Source organism: Pelodiscus sinensis, chromosome 9, assembly GCF_049634645.1.
Source record: "Pelodiscus sinensis isolate JC-2024 chromosome 9, ASM4963464v1, whole genome shotgun sequence".
Lineage (NCBI taxonomy): Eukaryota > Metazoa > Chordata > Testudines > Trionychidae > Pelodiscus > Pelodiscus sinensis.
Window position 1 is genome coordinate 934903 of NC_134719.1, and position 18962 is coordinate 953864.

General features: G+C 51.3%; 1 long non-coding RNA gene and 4 other non-coding genes across 5 annotated transcripts; 4 read left to right on the plus strand and 1 right to left on the minus strand.

Moving 5' to 3' along the window:
- Positions 1 to 463: 463 nt before the first annotated feature.
- LOC142830524 (uncharacterized) lies at positions 464 to 18648 on the minus strand. The gene is made up of 3 exons (XR_012905824.1): positions 18576 to 18648; positions 13838 to 15701; positions 464 to 2393 (listed from the first exon to the last, which is right to left on the minus strand). It is a non-coding gene; the product is annotated as an uncharacterized LOC142830524 (long non-coding RNA).
- LOC112544389 (U5 spliceosomal RNA) lies at positions 5948 to 6063 on the plus strand. Its single transcript, XR_003087732.1, has one exon. It is a non-coding gene; the product is annotated as a U5 spliceosomal RNA (small nuclear RNA).
- On the plus strand, positions 11081 to 11221 carry LOC112544397 (U4 spliceosomal RNA). The gene has a single exon (XR_003087740.1). It is a non-coding gene; the product is annotated as a U4 spliceosomal RNA (small nuclear RNA).
- LOC112544387 (U5 spliceosomal RNA) lies at positions 14431 to 14546 on the plus strand. The gene has a single exon (XR_003087730.2). It is a non-coding gene; the product is annotated as a U5 spliceosomal RNA (small nuclear RNA).
- On the plus strand, positions 15531 to 15694 carry LOC142830694 (U1 spliceosomal RNA). The gene has a single exon (XR_012906136.1). It is a non-coding gene; the product is annotated as a U1 spliceosomal RNA (small nuclear RNA).
- Positions 18649 to 18962: the final 314 nt, after the last annotated feature.

An 18962-nucleotide genomic window follows, 5' to 3' on the forward strand; every position in this document is an offset into this window, starting at 1 on the left:
TACAGTAATGTACATTGGAAAAAATAATCCCAACTATATATACACTAAGGCTGTGTCTAGACTGGCAAGTTTTTCCGGAAAATCATCTGCTTTTCCGGAAAAACTTGCCAGCTGTCTACACTGGCCGCTTGAATTTCCGGAAAAGCACTGATGAGCTCATGTAAAATCATCAGTGCTTTTCCGGAAAAACTATGCTGCTCCCATTTAGGCAAAAGTCTTTTTCCAAAAGACTTTTGCGCAAAAGGGCCAGTGTAGACAGCATAGTACTGTTTTCCACAAAAAAGCCCCGATCGTGAAAAAGGTGATCGGGGCTGTTTTGTGGAAAACCGCGTCTGAATTGGCCACGGACGCTTTTCCGCAAAAAGTGCTTTTGCGGAAAAGCATCCTGCCAATCTAGACGCACTTTTCCAAAAATGCTTTTAACGGAAAACTTTTCTGTTAAAAGCATTTTCAGAAATTCATGCCAGTGTAGACGTAGCCTAAGATGGGGACTAATTTGGCCACAACTACTCAAGAGAAAGATCTTGGAGTCATTGTGGATAGTTCTCTGAAAACATCCACTCAGTGTGCAGCGGCAGTCAAAAAAGCAAATAGAATGTTAGGAATCATTAAAAAGGGATAGAGAACTTATTGCCTCAATATAAAACGATGGTATGCCCACATCTCGAATACTGTGTACAGATGTGGTCACCTCATCTCAAAAAAGATATATTGGCACTGGAAAAGGTTCAGAAAAGGGCAACAAAAATGATTAGGGGTTTGGGACAGGTCCCATATGAAGAGATTAAAAAGACTTGGACTTTTCAGCTTAGAAAAGAGGAGACTAAGGTGGGGATATGATAGAGGTCTATACAATCATGACTGGGATGGAAAAAGTGAATAAGGAAAAATTATTTACTTATTCCCACAAAATATCAACTAGGGGTCACCAAATGAAATTAATTTGTTTAAAACAAACAAAAGGAAGTTTTTCTTCACTCAGTGCACAGTTAGGTTTGCCAGATGGTTTCACAAAAAATACCAAACCCCCAAAAAAACTCTGTTGAGAAAAAAAATTCTGTTGAGAAATAATAAAGGACCAGGGCCGAAATGCAGTCATGGCTCCTTTAATTCACTGTTCCCCCTGCCTCCACCCCAGCATGTCCCACGCAGCCTTCCATCGGGCACCTGAACTGGAGCTTGGGAAAAACATAAAAAAACGGACATTTTAGGTGTCCAGTATTTTCTGAATTTTTTTACCGGATTGAAGGTGCAAATACCGGGCTATCCAGTTCAGTACTGGACACCTGGCAACCCTATGCACAGTCAACCTGTGGAACTCCTTGCCAGAGGATGTGGTGAATGCTAGAAATTTAACAGGGTTCACAAAAGATCTAGATAGATTCATGGAGGTTAGGTCCATCAATGACTATTAGCCAGGAAGGGTAGGAATGGAGTCCCTAGCCTCTGTTTCTCTGGAGGTGGGTGACAAGGGAGGGATCACGTGAGGATTACCTGTCGTGATCCCTCCCTCTGGAGCATCTGGTATTGGCCACTGTCGGCAGACAGGATACTGGGCTGGATGGACCTTTGGTCTGACCCAGTTCGGCCATTCTTATGTTCTAGGATGACAGGAGAGGACACCCTATCCCAGCCCCGCCTGTCTGTAGGAGTCAGACCCAAATAATCAGGAAAATGGAAAAGGGGGTAGACAGTTATTCCCACTCCAGAGAACTCCCCCCCCCCCAGACTCAGCACTGGATACCCCACTCCCTCCCTCCAGCCTGGACTCCTTTTCTCTCCTTGAGCAGGGAGCACGTTACAAACGCCTCAGTGTATTTCCCATGAAAGCTGTAAAGTAGCCTCCGTCCCTAGGGCAGGTGCCAGCTGCTGCGGGATGGATTCTGTTTGGGTTCTGCCTGGACAGGGGGCAGCTCACCCGTAGGATGGCCATGCAGCTGTGGCCCCTGTATGGCGCTGAACCACATCTGTGTGTTGGGGCTGTACAAATTTCTGCTGGTGAAACAGACAAGCTTTTGAGCTGACACAGAACTGTCAGCTTCTCTCACCAACAGAAGTATGTTCAACGAAAGATATTACCTCACCCCTTGGACTTGCAATACTGACCACTTCTTCTACCCAATGATTTCTCCTCACCAAAATGAAAAAGGTCATTACTCTAAAAATCCAAAAGAGAAACCCTTCCCCCTCCCCAGCAATTTTTAACTTTAAAAAAAGAAGAGCCAGAGACTCCACAAAATCCTTTCGGAGAGTTAGTGGCATGTCCAATCCATCTGGAGCTGAGTCGCCAGGACAAGCACATCTATGACTCTGTCAGAGGAAGGAAGGTGAGTGGACCCTTCTGGCATTGGTCCCAGCACTGAGTCGAAGCAAAGGAATCCCAGCAGAGGAATCTAGAGACAAGCAACAAGAATAGGATCTATCTGATAATGCTTCCACCTCACGTGATGATGAATTGGAATGCATTTTGACCAAAAAATGCCACTATGCCCATGAATTATTTTCCGCCAAGCAGCCCAGTCAACACAGCAAACATCCAAAACCCCACAGAATGCAATCTTGAGGCTACATATGACATGGAGTCTGTTTTCCGGGCAGCCAAGAACTGTAGAACATGGCTGCTTCAGAAATTACAGAAGAACCCATGCAGAAAGCCAGAATGAAGCTGCTCTAGAAAGCTCTACCAGGAGCCAGCTTGAAAACATGGAGGGGAGCTCACAATGTTGTGACCAGTTGGACATGACTTCCCGCAAACCCCCCCCCCCTCGTTGTATTTAAAAGTGCTGCATGGGATCTTTTCAGGGGGAAAAGGCAAAATGCCACATTTGTTGGTAATACACACATTCAACAATCAACACTTTTCATATGTATATGATATATATCACACACATGCATACCCCACCTTATTGTTGTAAACCAATAGTTGCTCCCCCTAACTGCACTGGCCAGGTGAGTTAGGTGGGGGAGGGGTTTTTCCGTTAAAAGCATTTGCGGAAAAGAGCATCTAGATTGGCATGGATGCTTTTCCGCAAAAGCACTTTTTGCGGCAAAGCATCCGTACCAATCTAGACGCGGTTTTGTGCAAGAAAGCCCTGATCGCCATTTTCGCCATTGGGTTTTTTTTGCGCAAAACAATACCGCTTTGTTCTACACTGGCCGTCTTGTGCAAAAGCATGTGCGCAAGAGGGCTTTTACCCGAACGGGAGCAGCATAGTATTTCCACAAGAACACTGACAATCTTACATGAGATCGTCAGTGTTCTTGCGGAAATTCAAGCAGCCAGTGTAGACAGCTGGCAAGTTTTTCTGCAAAAGCATGTGCTTTTGCGGAAAAACTTGCCAATCTAGATGCAGCCACTTTGTATACTTTCAAATAGAACATAGAAATTTTGTACTAAGTCTTTTTACATAGAAACCTTGTATCTTGTAGATATTGTATCAACTTTTGTTTAATTGATTGTCCTGTTGAGTGAATGAGGTGTGAATGGATAAGGCATGAAAGACAAGCACCTCTGGGCACTTGCAAAGGTTGGAGAGGGGATGGAAGCCAGATCCAAGAACAAAGAAGATCTGGCTCTTCAATGAAGTGGGCTCATTGAAAGAAGACTGGACATATGGGCTGTGTCTAGACTGGCCGCTTGAATTTGCGCAAGAACACTGATGATGTAATATAAAATTGTCAGTGTTCTTGCGCAAATCCTATGATGCTCCCATTCAGGGGCTACGTCTAGACTGGCATGATTTTCCGGAAATGCTTTTAACGGAAAATTTTTCCGGAAAAAATCATGCCAGTCTAGATGTAGCTAGTGCCTACATAAAAGGAATTAATACAATGAAGCTAAAGACTTATTACAATGCTAAAAGGACTAAAAAGTTAAAATAAAAATTTCAATGAGAAAATGATTAATACAGAGATTAATGAGATGTATTTACACTCCTGCCTCTTCACTGGTGTCTAGCTGACCAGACATACGCCTCTGCTTTTCCCTTCTTCCCTTCCTTGACTTTCTTAGTTATAATTTGTTAAGCTTTTTATTGTGCCTTTGGTACGTTACAATGCAGTTTCTTGTATTCTTAAAATCAGGAATAAGGGACCTTTCAGAAAAGGCTTTATTTTCCGAAAGATCCCCATCTAGACTGGCGCTTTTCTCCGACAAAACCCCGAGCCGGAAAAAAGCAGCAGCCATGTTTATACAAATGAAGCGGGAGATATTTAAATCCCCCGCTTCATTTGCAATTCCGACTTGTCTCATCTGCATCCCTTCTCCGGAAAAGGGGTGCAGTGTAGACACAGCCGCTGTGTCTAAACTGGCAAGTTTTCCCGCAAAATCATCTGCTTTTGCGGAAAAACTTGCCAGCTGTCTACACTGGCCGCTTGAATTTCCGCAAGAACACAGACGATCTCATGTAAGATTGTCAGTGTTCTTGCGGAAATACTGTGCTGCTTCCATTTGGGCAAAAGCCCTCTTACGCAAATCATTTACGCAAGAGGGCCAGTGTAGACAGTACAGTACTGTTTTGCGCAAAAAAGCCCCGATGGCTAAAATGGCGATCGGGGCTTTTTTGCACAAAAGCGTGTCTAGATTGGCATGGATGTGTTTCCGCAAAAAGTGCTTTTGCGGAAAAGCGTCCGTGCCAATCTAGACAGGCTTTTCCGAAAAAGCTTTTAACGGAAAACTTTTCTGTTAAAAGCATTTCTGGAAAATCATGCCAGTGTAGACGTAGCCACAGAGAAAAAGCAGTAGCAAAGCACTTTGGCGCCGAGTTTCATTAATAGCTTCAGCTTTTAGCTAAATTGCAATCTTATGCTGCATCTAGACTGGCATGATTTTGCGGAAATACTTTTAACTGAAAAGTTTTTCCGTTAAAAGTATTTCCGCTAAAGAGCATCTAGATTGGCACGGATGCTTTTGCGCAAAAAGTGCTTTTGCGCAAAAGCATCCGTGGCCAGTCAAGATGCAATATTGTGAAAGAAAGCCCCGCTCGCCATTTTAGCCATCAGGGCTTTTTTGCTCAAAACAGTTCTCTGTCTACACTGGCTCTCTTGTGCAAGTATTCTTGCGCAAGAGGGCTTTTTCCCAAGCGGGAGTGTGAAAGTATTTGCGCAAGAAGCACTGATTTTGTACATTACAAAGTCAGTGCTCTTGCGCAAATTCAAGTGGCCAGTGTAGACAGCTGGCAAGTTTTTGTGCAAAAGCGGCTGATTTTGCACAAAATCTTGCCAGTCTAGACGCACCCATAGAGGTATATAGCCAAATGGGGCTGCAGCAATCTTGCAAAATGCATAGAGACATTCAGGCACTGGTGGCTATGTGAACCCTTTCATTGGTTCAGAATAAGCAGCCCATATTGCAGTATAATTTATGCTGATCTGCAGGTGTCATAAAGAAGCATGTAAGGCAAAGATAATGCTCCCTCAGCCCCCAGCCCTGAGCTCTCATGCGCCCCAACTCTTACTCCTATACCCTCATCCTCAGCCCCTGCCCTGCCTCCTGCCCCTCCCACCCTAACCCCCTGCTCTGAGCTCTCATATGCCCCAACCCTGACTCCTATACTCCCCCGTCCTCAGCCCCCTGCCCTGCCTCCTGCCCCCCTCCCACCCAAGCCCCTCATACACCTGAACGCTGACTCCTGCACCCCCGCATCGCCTGAACCGCAGTTTAGGGGCTGCAGCCGCAGCTCGGGCACCCTAGCTCCTCCGCGCTCTCGGGCGAGCCCAGGGAGGCTAATTTGCATACCCAGGATGCATTGCGCACCGTGAGCCACGACACTGGTCCAGGGGCTGAGTTTGCTCCTGTAGCCCCAGGTTTCCACGTAAAATTCGGGCTCTTAATGCGACAATGTAACAAGCTACAGAAGAGGGAGGATTTGCGGTCGGTCCGGTGTAGCCACCGTGATGTAAAAATAACACGCTCTTTGCCTGCCATCGCCTTCGCAGACTTTCATGTATACTCTGGTTTCTCTTCATATCGTATAAATCTTTCGCCTTTTACTAAAGATTTCCGTGGAGAGGAACATTTACGAGTTTGTACCCAATTTTTTGAGGCTTCGCTTCGGTGAAGCTCCATATTACTGTTAAAATACAGAATAATAAAAAGCAGGACAATGTGGCACTTTGAAAACTAGTGTTTTCATCATGTGTATCAAAGCAGTAACCCGTGTTAGTTTAAAATTTGCATGTGTGGGGAAAAGTTTTGTGGGATCTTATAGGTTAGCTGAAGTGTGGGACTATAAGCTTTCCTGGGCATGCCTACTTAGTCAGATGCATGTAGATGTATCTGAGAAGTGGGTCTTTACCCATAAAAGCTTATGCTCCAATGCTTCAGTTTAGTCTATAGGGTGCCACAGGACTCCTCGCTGCTTTTGTTATTTGTGTTAATATAGAGCTGTGATTTCTTGCAACTTGTTAAGAGAGAGTTTAATTTTTTTCGCTAAGGGGCTGTGTCTAGACTGCATCCCTTTTCTGTAAAAGGGATGCAAATTAGACACATTGCAATTGCAAATGAAGGGGGGGGGTATTTAAATCCCCCCTTCATTTGCATAAAAATGGCTGCTGCCTTTTTCTGGCTCGGAGCTGTGCTGGAAAAAAGCACCAGTCTAGACGGGGATCTGTTTGTATGGAAATAGGTAACAGGAGAGGGATCACAGGAGGATTCCCTGTTGTGTTCCTTCCTACTGGGGCACCTGTGTTGGCCACTGTTGGCAGACAGGATACTAGGCTGGATGGGCCATTGGTCTGACACAGTCTGGCCATTCTTATGTTCTTATCTATCTGTCTGGAGGTGGGTGACAGGGGAGGGATCACATGGGGATTACCTGTTGTGTTCCCTCCCTCTGGGACATCTGGCATTGGCCACTGTCAGCAGACAGGACGTTGGGCTAGATGGGCCTTTGGACTGACGCGGCCGCTTTTGCGCAAAATCATTCCAGTCTAGACGCAGCCATCGGCTACGTCTACACTGGCCACAATTTCCGGAAAAGGGATGCAAATCAGGTAAGTCAGGATAGGGAAATCCGCGGGGGATTTAAATATCCCCCGTGGATTTAAATAAACATGTCCGCCGCTTTTTTTCCGGCTTGGGGAAAAGCCAGAAAAAAAGCATCTAGACTGGCGCGATCCTCCGGAATAAAGCCCTTTTCTGGAGGATCTCTTATTCCTACTTTGATTTCCCTATCCTGACTTACCTGATTTGCATCCCTTTTCTGGAAATTGTGGCCAGTGTAGACGTAGCCATCCTGTTGTGACTATAGACTTATACTCAGATCGGCCTGGTTTGGAGATGCAACTTTGGTTGCAAGAGTTGTGTTCAGATTCTATGCTAGGCATTGCTTGCACAGCAGGGTAGCATTTCAATGAATGCCAAGAACTATATAGTTATGGTATCTCTTTCTTTCTTTCTTTCTTTCTTTCTTTCTTTCTTTCTTTCTAGATACTTTTAGGGACAAATTGGCTCATGAATGTTGCATACACCAAATAAATAACTTCTAAATCACCTGTCTATAAAAATTTCTAACAACCACTTCATTGGAGATAATCCATTGCCCAGATGCTCTGGGAATACAAGGGGCATTGATTAGAGCACACCCTAAGATTTTGTGGGTCTCCAATTCAGCTCATCGCAACATACATTTGTCCATGTGTGAACAACAGCACCGGTAGACATATACCAGACGTCTGGAGGCTTCGTCTTTTGTTGATGGTCATTGCAAAGGCTGGAATTCTGTTGTTTTCTCTTTTTGGCCTATCTTGAATTAGTTCATGCCTGGATGCTGTTTTGGCTCTGTTGATCTTTTTTTCACTTCTCCAAGTGGGTATTTCAGTTTTATGAATGCTCTATATAGATCCTGAAGGTGTTTGTCTCTGTCTGTGGGTTTGGAGCAAATCTGGTTGTATCTTAGAGCTTGGCTCTATACAGTAGATTGAGAAATGTGTCTGGGATTGAAGCTAGAGGCATGAAGGTAAGTGTAACAGTCAGTGGCTGTGTCTACATTGGCACCCTTTTCCGGAAAAGGGATGCTAATGAGACCAGTTGGAATTGCAAACAAAGCAGGGGATTTAAATATCCCCCACGGCATTTGCATGAACATGGCTGCCGCTTTTTTCCGGCTCGGGACTTTGCCGAAGAAAAGCGCCAGTCTAGACGGGATCTTTCAGAAAATAAAGCCTTTTCTGGAAGATCCCTTATTCCTCTTAAAATCAGGAATAAGGGATCTTCCGGAAAAGGCTTTATTTTCTGAAAGATCCCATCTAGACTGGCGCTTTTCTCCGGCAAAGCCCCGAGCCAGAAAAAAGCAGCAGCCATGTTCATGCAAATGCTGCGGGGGATATTTAAATCCCCCGCGGCATTTGCATTTCCAACTGGTCTCATTAGCATCCCTTTTCCGGAAAAGGGTGCCAATGTAGACACAGCATCATGTACACAGCCCAGCCCTAAGATGCCAATGGATGGATTTGCTCCAATCCCACAGACAGAGACGAACACCTACAGGTTCTATATAAAGCATTCCTAAAACTGAAATATCCACCCGGAGAAGTGAAAAAAACAGATCGACAGAGCCAGAAGAGTTCCCAGACATGAACTACTTCAAGACAGGCCCAAAAGAGAAAACAACAGAATTCCACTTGTCATCACCTACAGCCCACATCTTAAACCCCTCCAATGCATTATCAACAATCCACAACCTATCCAGGAAAATGACTCCTCATTCTCAGAGGCCTTGGAGGAAAGGCCAGGCCTGCAGACAACCCCAAACCTCAAGCAAATTCTCTCCAGTAACCACACAACATATCTCCATCATTATCATCCAGGAACCCACCCCTGCAATCAGCCCTGGTGTCAACTCTGCCCACACATCTACACTAGCAATCTCATCACTGGACCAACCACATCAGCCACCAAATCAGAGGCTCATTTAACTGCACATCCACTAATGTGATCTATGCCATTCAACATTGCCCCACTGCCATGTATATTGGCCAAACTGGACACTCTCTATGGGAAAGAATTAACGGACACAAATCAGATATCCGAAAAGGCAATACACAAAAACCGGTTGGAGAACACTTTAATCTGCCTGGACACTTATTAATGGATCTCCAAGTCACCTCAGCTGTGTCTAGACTGGCATGATTTTGCGGAAATACTTTTAACGGAAACGTTTTTCCGTTAAAAGAATTTCCGCAAAAGCACGTCTAGATTGGCACGGATGCTTTTATGCAAAAAGAGCTTTTGCACAAAAGTATCCGTGGCCAGTCTAGACGCGATTTTGCGCAAGAAAGTTCCAGTGGCCATTTTCGCCATCGGGGCTTTTTTGCACAAAACAGTCCTTCCCTGTCTACACTGGCCCTCTTGCGCAAGTATTCTTGCACAAGAGGGCTTTTTCCCAAGTGGGAGCGTGAAAGTACTTGCGCAAGAAGCACTGATTTTGTACATTACAAAGTCAGTGTTCTTGCGCAAATTCAAGCGGCCACTGTAGACAGCTGGCAAGTTTTTGCGCAAAAGCAATTGCTTTCGCGCAAAATCTTGCCAGTCTAGACACAGCCCTATTGTTGCAGGCCAATTCCACAGGTCAAATACACAGGGAAGCCTTGGAACTTAACTTCATTTACAAGCTTAATTCTTATGCAAATAGTATGAACAGGGACATCAGCTGGCTTGCACACTACATTCCACATCCTACTGACTTAACCAACCAACCCAACAATGGAGATGCTAATTGTTCTTATCAGTCCCTTGTAACTATTTGAACCATCTACTCACTCTTTTTTTCTTCTTTCCCTCTCCTTTTTTTCTCTTTTTTTCTTCCTGACCCTTACCTTATTTATTCTTGGATCTGGACTTCTAACACTCCAGTCATCTGAAGAAGTGGGTTACACCCACAAAAGCTCATTATACCATCTACATGTTTTGCTAGTCTTTAAGGGGCTACTGGTCTATTTGTTATTTTTTAAGTTTTTACTATATTAAGATAGCCCACTGCTGCATTTGTTGCTGTCAATGTGCCTCTCCTTTGGAAGTATTCACCATCTCCATGATAGCTTGCCCACATCCCCATATGCATGCTGAATAATTTCCTGTTCTGAGTTGGCATGGCAATCCATGGGGATAGCAAGGATGCCTGTATATGGCATGCCTTTTAAATGGGATATTTTCCCTTCACCCAACTGCAGAAGCCAATCGGCATATGCTGTAAAGCTCCTGGCTTCTTCCGAGTGGCCCAGTTGCCTGCAATTTTAAGCTCTCGTATTCCGTGTCAGCTCGAGTACAATGCATTGCTGCCACAGAGGTGACCTTTTTAAACGCACATCAATGAATGCTGATTTCCGTCCATGTCGAAATAGTGTAAGAATTTGGCAGAAATCAGGCAGCAGGCCCACTGTGTTATCATCGCCAAGCATTTCAGCCTGAGACGCTCAGTGATACCCAGCACTAACAGCCCCCCCTCCCATCACCTAGCTCCAGCTGCCCCCCCCATTCACATGTCCCCAGTCAATAACAGCCCCCCCAGTCACATGTCCCCAGCCAGTAACGGCCCCCCCCCAGCCATGTGTCCCCAATCCAGGTAACAGCCCCTTTCTTCCCCCATGGCGTATCCCCAGCTCGCCCCCCCAGTCACGTGTCCCCAGCTGATAGCCCCCCCAGCTCGGGTAACAGCCCCTCCCTCACCCAGCCACGTGTGCCCGGCCCGGGTAACAGCCCCCCCCCCCAGCCGCTTGCGCCCTGGCAGCCCGGAAGCGAGGCCGCGCTCCAGCTGGCTGCAAGCCCGGAAGTGTCTGATCGCTGCTCCGGCCGCCGCCATTTACCCGCCCCACCCCCCTCCCAGGCACATTCCGGAAGTGTGACGTCATTTTATATTTGCATAGAGTTCCCAGAAGCCTCTGCGGCGAGCTGAGGGTTTTGAGCAGCCCAAACGCGCGGAACCCCTTAAACCCGCTGGATTTGGCTTGCCCGTCGGGGTGCAGAGGGCAGCGCTGCTCTGGGCACTTCGGTCCCGGCTTCCCGCCACGGTCTGCCGGGCGTCCCCCTAAACTGATAGTCTCTGGCCCGGCAAGGCATTATGGCGCCGCCGGGTTTTTCGTTAGCTTTGCGCAGTGGCAGTATCGTAGCCAATGAGGTTAATCCGAGGCGCGATTATTGCTAATTGAAAACTTTTCCCAATACCCCGCCATGACGACTTGAAATATAGTCGGCATTGGCAATTTTTGACAGTCTCTACGGAGACTGAATTTTCTGGTGAAAAATAGAATCAATCTCGTTTTTTACTTTTGTTTTCTTATTGTTTCTGCTGTTTTGCTTTAGCAGCTTTATCATTAATGTTCTGGTGCAGAAAAAAAACTGCACCTTTTGCTCGATCGACGGGGCTGTGTCACCCCATTTCGCCTCCACCCCCCCACACACACCAGATCCACTAGGCTGTTCCTTCACAGCTCACTTTTCTAGCAGTTCCCACACACCAGATTCTCTGGGCTGTCATCTTACAGCTCATTCCCCGTGGCTTTTTTTTTTCCTTCTCGCAGGGGGAAGTTTTCTACCATCTCCCCGCCCCCGCACCACTTCTCAGCTCCTATTGGTGAGAAAGCTAGTCAAAGACAACCCATCTTCTTGGTGGTGGTGCTGCAGGTCTGGTGGCTTAGTATCTCTCAAGCCCGAGCCTGCCTCTGACACCCCAGCCCCTCCCACACCCCAACTCCCTCCCCCAGGACACTATCCAAACCCTCTGCATTCCTCTCTCCCCCCCCATACAACTCCTTCCCAGACTCTGTACCGGCTCCTACACCCCTCCCCCAGGCCAGCTTTCTCTCCTGCACTCAAACACCTTCCCTGACCCTGCAACCCCACTCCCCTGCCCCAAGTCACCACCCAAACCTTCTTCAATCTGTACCCGCTTTTCCTAAATCACAGCTACCTCCCAGACTTTGCACTCTCTCCCAGTGCCCCTCCTCCAGGCCAGAATCCTCTCCTGCACCCATACCCCCTCCCTGACCCTCCACCCCAATCCCCTAGCTTTGGTCACAACCCTCTCCTTTGCCCAAACTGCACCCCAGTCCCTTATCCTGTGCACCCTTCAGCGCTCAACCTCAATCCTAGACCCCCCACATCTCCTCTACAGAAAAGTGTGGCCCCTGTCCACTTTCCAAAATCTTGGAGTGGCCCCCTGCCAAAAATTATTGCCCACCCCTGCTCTAATGCAACAACTTATTTTGCATTTTCTAAAAATGTTTCAAGTGACAGACACGTTAATTTCTACTCATTTTTTTGAGGCTTAACTTCTATGAAGTTTTCCAGTGGTATGAAAGAAAAATAAACAACAAAACCTTTGTTTTACTTCAAGTATTTGATATGGGCTACATCTACACTGGCATGAAAAGTTTTCTGTTAAAAGCATTTTCGGAAAAGCGCGTCTAGATTGGCAGGATGCTTTTCTGCAAAAGCACTTTTTGCGGAAAAGCATCCGTGGCCAATCTAGATGCGCTTTTCCACAAAAAAGCCCCAATCACCATTTTCGCAATCAGGGCTTTTTTGCGGAAAACAAATCTGAGTTGTCTACACTGGCCCTTTTGCGCAAAAGTTTTTCGGAAAAAGACTTTTGCCCGAACGGGAGCAGCATAATATTTCCACAAAAGCACTGACAATCTTACATGAGATCATCAGTGCTTTTGCGGAAATTCAAGCAGCCAGTGTAGACAGCTGGCAAGTTTTTCCGCAAAAGCAGATGATTTTCCGGAAAAACTTGCCAGTCTAGACACAGCCATAGTGTTTCAGGTTCCTTGAAGATAAAAAGCTTTTTAGAAGCATGCAGAAGTGAGATGAAAGTGTCATTCTCAAAATTCAGCTTGGTATAGTTTAGGGGTCAGTGTTTTGTTAGAATTGTGTGTACATGATGTAGAAAATAATGTTCCTCTCTGCATTTTAAAACCGATTTCTTTGCAAAGAAGGGAATTACAATAGCCAATTTCTATGAATATAATTTAGCTCAATATGCATGTTTTGGGGTATATAAAACTACTAAAAGGGGGTACTCATATAATTGTATCTGATTATTCTAGAGGACTTCACACTCTTAAGCAAGCAATGTTTTCACTCCCATGTTTTCCTGCAAGAAAGTTCATAGTGGCTCAAACCAAGGGTGCATCTAATCCAGTGTCTTGTCTCTAACATTGGCCAGTACAACATCCACTCCCCTCTCCCGTTTAAACTGTACTCAAGAGAAGTCTGGGGGGGAGGGCTATGTCAACACAACTGAAATTTGGAGAAAACTGAATTTTTGTTTTAAGTTTTACAGCGCTTTATTATTTTTGTACTTTTTACACCCCAAAATGTCATTGCCCTCCCGGCTATGATCAAGTTGTTAAACAAATGGGATGCAATGGTAGAAAAATTTTTGTCTGCAAACAGTAGGTACTGGGGGTACTTAGAATTTTTTTTCAAAGGGGGTATTCATAATTTTTTAAAGGGGTACTTTATAAAAAAAAGTTGAGAAACACTGGTCTAGATGGTGCTTGGCCCTGGCAAGGGCAGGGGACAGAACTTGATGACCTCTGGAGGTCCCTTCTAGTTCTATTGTTCTATTTCTACTCTTCCTGCCAGTATGCTTGCTGGAGAGTGGGGGGGGGGGGTGCAGTGAGCTTAGCCCCCCTGGTCCCACCCCGCTTCCTTGCAGGAGCTCCAGTCGGGCAACACAGCAAGTGCCTGGGCCCAACTCCAGGGACCCCCTCCCACTCCATTCCACTCTCTCTTAGACGAGCTGGTGGGAGGAATCTCTTCCGTTCTCCTCCCACACCACCTCCCCTCAGCACTGCCCACCCATCTGAAGTCGTAGCCCACCGAGTGCGTCACCTTCTGGCCTCGCCACTACACTGGAGAGGACGCGGCTCTTCGCGAGCGGGTTAGCGAGCTGGGCGCTGGTGCAGGCTGAGGCCAAACCGCCAGCTCTCTGCTGCCCCGGGGCAGGCTGCCAGTCTCTGCAGCTTCCGGCCGACAGCTCAGCGAGCGGGCTTTCCACCGGCCCCGCGGGCGGGCGGCAGAGACCCGCGCACCGCGCGATAGGGAGTCCCCAGAGGACCCGGGGAGCCAGGGCGCGTGCTGCGCCCGGAGCAGCGGCGGCACCTGCTGCAGCTGCCCAGCCCAGCTGGGCCGGAGCCGCGTTCTATGCAGCCGCAGCTCGGAGACCCGGGCTCCTCCGCGCGCTCTGGCGTAACCAGGGGTGCTCATTTGCATACCCACGCTGCATTGCGCACCGTGACTAGACTCCCTGGCCCGAGAGCTGGCTTTGCTCCCGATCCCGGTTTGCGACGCTAAAACTCGGGCTATCAGCGCGGCCGTGCAACAGGCTGCAGAAGAGGTGGGGAATTGCGGGTGGTCCCGTGCAGCCACCATGATGTGAGAAGCAGACGCTGTTTGCCTGGTAGCGCCTCTGCGGAAAAAATTGTATACTCCGGTTTCTCTTCAAATCGTATAAATCTTTCGCCTTTTACTAAAGATTTCCGTGGAGAGGAACATTTACGAGTTTTTACTCAATTTTTTGAGGCTTCATTTCGGTGAAGCTACCCAAAGCGGTTAAAAAACAGATTGAGAGCTTTCTCGGTATATGCGTAAGTTTCCATAAGCCCCAGTTTTTAATAAGTTGATAAAAGAGTATTTTATAGAATTTTTAGCGTCGAAATTTGACCTGAGTTTTTTTCCCCAATTGTGCGCCAATCATTAGAATGGGGCATGGATGCCTTTTTTTAGGGGGAGTGGTGTTATCAGCCTCATTGTGCCGAAGGGAGGCCCGGAAGAGCTGGGGTGACGTGCCCGGGGTTAGCCAGGAGGGCCGGAGGTGTGGGGCGTGTGCGCGTGTGCGGGAGGGGGAGCGGAAAGGGCGGATGCTTCTCCTAGTGGGAGGGGGGAAGATTCCTGTGCCTCCCCGGAGGGCTCCTGGTTTCTCCACCCCACCCCCCACCCCACCCCACCCCCGCTTCCTTCTTGCCCCCCCGTGTGCTCCGGATGCGCCCGGCTCCGGAGGGCGACGGGCCCGGCTGGGCCGGGGTGTCGGGGGATGGGGGGGGGGTCGAGAGCGGAAGCCGCACGGAGCCGGTGCCTCCCGAGTGGCGGCCCCCGCCCGAGCCAGCCCCTGCCGGGTGTGCGGGCCGCAGCCGGGGAGAGCGCCGGCGGGGTCGGGAGTCGGGGTGCAGCAGCGCCGCCGGGCTCCTCGCCGCCGAAGCGGGGCTCAGGCCGGAGAGGGGAGAGAGAGAGCGAGAGAGCGAGAGAGCGGGCGGGGGCGTGTCCCGGGCGGAGGGGCGGAGCGGCGTGAGCACGTATGCAGATGCGGGCGCGAGCGGAGGCTTGTGGGAGCGGGAGCGGGCTGGCGAGCGGGGCCCGCCTTGGGCGAGCGGGGCTCAGTTGTGGGTGTCGGGGGCGGCTTGGGGGCGGGTGCGGGCGGTAGGGGAGCGTTTGGGGCGCGGCGGTGCGGGTGCGCGAGGCGGCGTCCCCCGTGATGTGAGAGGGTTTGGGCGGTGGGGGGCAGGCGGTGGTTGTGCGGGTGGAACTCATACTTACCTGGCAGGGGAGATACCATGATCACGAAGGTGGTTTTCCCAGGGTGAGGCTCATCCATTGCACTGCGGGTGTGCTGACCCCTGCGATTTCCCCAAATGCGGGAAACTCGACTGCATAATTTGTGGTAGTGGGGGACTGCGTTCGCGCTTTCCCCTGGCACTATCTGTGAAAAATAGAGAAAAAAATGCTGTGCTAGCTGTTTTCTTGTTTTGTTTGTTTATAACGGTGGTTGTGCTTGATTTCTGCGCACTTTACGTGTTATCGGTTAGATATAACTTAACTATGTCTAGACTAGCATGATTTTCCAGAAATGGAATAGTTTTTTGTTAAAAGCTTTTTGAGAAAAGTGCGTCTAGGTTGGTACGGATGCTTTTCTGTCAGAAAAAACCCTGATCTGGGCTTTTTTGCGCAAAACGAATCTGAACTATCTACACTGGCCCCTCTGTGCAAAAGCTTTTCGGGAAAACTTGCCAGTCTGGTTTCATTTACTGGCTCCCATGAAGCCCCGGGGAAGTCCTAGTCTCACTCTGTGCCTCAGTTTCCCCATATATGCCAGGGCTGCTAGGCTGATACCAGCCAGAGCCCACCGAGGGGCTGTGCTGGAGAATGGGTCCCCCAAGCCTGGTACAAAGGAAACCTGGCGGCCGGGTTGGTAACAACAGTGGGCACAGCGCCACATGTCCGTGATCTCCCTGTACCTGTTTGTCTGTCTAGCCTACCCAGCCAGCTGTGCACTACCCAGCATATGCAGCAGCAGCGCTTCAGGCTCAGGGAGAGGCACTGATAGATCTCCCCCTCCAGGGACCCCAGTCAGCCTGCAGCCCAACCCACCTTGGGGCAAGGTGCAGCTCATTGAGCTCTGGGCATCCCCCCCATGTCGGCCACACTGAGCCCCGACCTCGCTGGCTCAGCTTGTGCTCAGGGGCAGAGGATGGGCAGCAGGGACACTGGCCCCAGGACCAGGCAGGAGGCTGCAAAGATGTGTGCTGAGACCAATGGGGATGAGGGCTCAGTGGCAGACAAGCTGGCTCAGGCCCTGGGAGCTGCTAGAGCCCGGCTACCCAGCAGGGCCCTGCCCAGGGGTTCAGCTGCTCTCCTGGGGGGGAGGACAGTGACCCTGCTCCAGCTCCTCTTCACTAGGTCTCATGCCAGGGACGTGACCGAATCTATTCTGGGCGTGCTGGGAACGGGAGCTCAGCCCTTGGCTCGGCCCAGGGGATTTTAGCTCAGCCTGGGGCAGCCGATGGCTGGTAGCTGCTGGATTCTGTGCTGGCCCCTCGGCCAGGGTGGGCACAGCCCCCCCCCCCGGGAGCTCGGGAGCTGAGAGGCAGCAGGGAAAGGCCACGGATGAAACGGACGTGGGGGTCACTGCTAAGTCTGCGGTGGGGACTGAGCCTTCCCCAAGTGCCCAGGCTCAGCAGGGTGGGGCTGGGACAGGACCTTAGCAGGGCAGACCATGACCATGTGGTGCAGGTGATTCAGCAAGCGGGGTAGGGGTTGCCCACCAGGCTTATGCAAGTGGGGGGCAGCTTTTCCTGTTCCTAGTGCCCCAGTAGTGGGGTTACCTGGAGAGGTACCACGCCCTGCTCTGGTCCTCTCCCACCCCCCCAGAAGGGCCCAGCAGCTGAATGCCATCTGTGCAGTGAGGGGCAGGCTGTGACTGCTCTTTGTGTGGGGTGTGGGCTGCTAAGTGACCATGAAGTGGTGGCATCCAGCCCCTGGCTCAGCCGCACTGGGCTGGCCCACGTGCCAGTCACCCTGCACTGCTGTCAGTTGTGCCTGCACTATGGGCGTGCCCAGAGGGGTGCAAAGAGGTGAGCTACGCGCCCAATCACCAGGCCGGCAAACAGCCACGGGAGCAGGGGGCCTCTGGGCAGCGCTGAGACCCAAGGCACCAGAGCCGGGCACAGCGGCAGGGCTGCCATCCGCCCACGTGGTCACAGGAGAGTCGTTCTGGCCAGGCTGCCGGCTGGGGGAAGCAGGCAGGGGCCTCAGGCACATGGCCAGTGGCCAGGCCTGTGGGCTCGGCAGCACCTCCCCAGGCCTGGTGTTTGGGGACCCCAGAGGTGGCAGCCCCAGAGGCAGGGTCTCGGGTGCTCGTCCTCCAGCACATTGCGCCTCAGAGACTCACTCACCCTCCGTGTGCGCAGGGGACTGGTCAGTAGGGCCGGGGCAGGATTGGGCCCTTGATCTTCCCATGATCGGGCCCCTGTGCAGCTGAGTGATCAGCAGCTGAATGAGAGAGCCCAGCACCCGCCCTCCCCCCGCCCCACAGGGCTGCCTGGACCCCTCACGCAGGTAGCTGGACCAGGCAGGACCACAGGGGCTCAGCATCAGCTGGCGTGAACAGGTGCCCTGAGAGCCCGCCCCCGCCTAGGAGCCTGCTTCACGCCCGGGGCCAGGGTGAGATGACTCCTTGGCTTGAACCAGCTGCAGAGCAAGATCTGGGGCCCTGTGTGCACCCCCCAGCTGTGCCCAGCCTGCAGCGCCCTCTGCTGCTCTGCCTGCCTTGCTATGGCTGGCACTGCTGGCGCCCCTCACCCCACAGGGCAGCCCCAGCTAGCCCAGCCCTTGGCTCCCCCCATCACCCAGCTCAGCCAGAGCCCCTCACTCCCAGCCCACAGCCCTGCCTCTCTCACTGGTGCCTCTGATGCGGCTGAGTGGGGCTCAGGAGGGTCCCCCTGCCCCGGATCCGAGCTAGGGGCTGGCACACGGTGTTCCCTGCCCCCACCCCGAGGGCTTTGCTCCCGGTGGCTCTGGAGCCCAGAGACCCTAGGGGCAGGGGACAGGGGGCAGCTCGTGCCCAGCCTGGCCAGGTCCAGGGTGCGGTTCCAGCAGCCGGCCACACACGCCCGGCCCGGTGTGGCCCCTTGGTCGGGGCTGGCACAGAGCTGGGCGGGGGGGGGCATGCCCCCCCGGCACCTGAGCCCGTGTCCCCCTCCCCCCCCCCCCGATCTCTGGGCGACGCTGCCGAGGCAGAGGGGAAGCCGCCCCATCCGGATCCCGGGGCGCAGCGAGGAGCCGGGGGCGACTCTACCTGGCACCCAGGGAGCCGCGCAGAGGCGCGCGGGAGACTCCCTCGGCCCCGGGCCACGCGCCCCAGACGCCCCACGCTAAACCCCGCCCCGCCCCGCCAGACTCAGCCGGCCGACGGGGCACGTGCCCGGGCGCGTGTCCCGGGCGCAGGGGCGGAGCGGCGTGAGCACGTATGCAGATGCGGGCGCGAGCGGAGGCTTGTGGGAGCGGGAGCGGGCTGGCGAGCGGGGCCCGCCTTGGGCGAGCGGGGCTCGGTTGTGGGTGTCGGGGGCGGCTTGGGGGCGGGTGCGGGCGGTAGGGGAGCGTTTGGGGCGCGGCGGTGCGGGTGCGCGAGGCGGCGTCCCCCGTGATGTGAGAGGGTTTGGGCGGTGGGGGGCAGGCGGTGGTT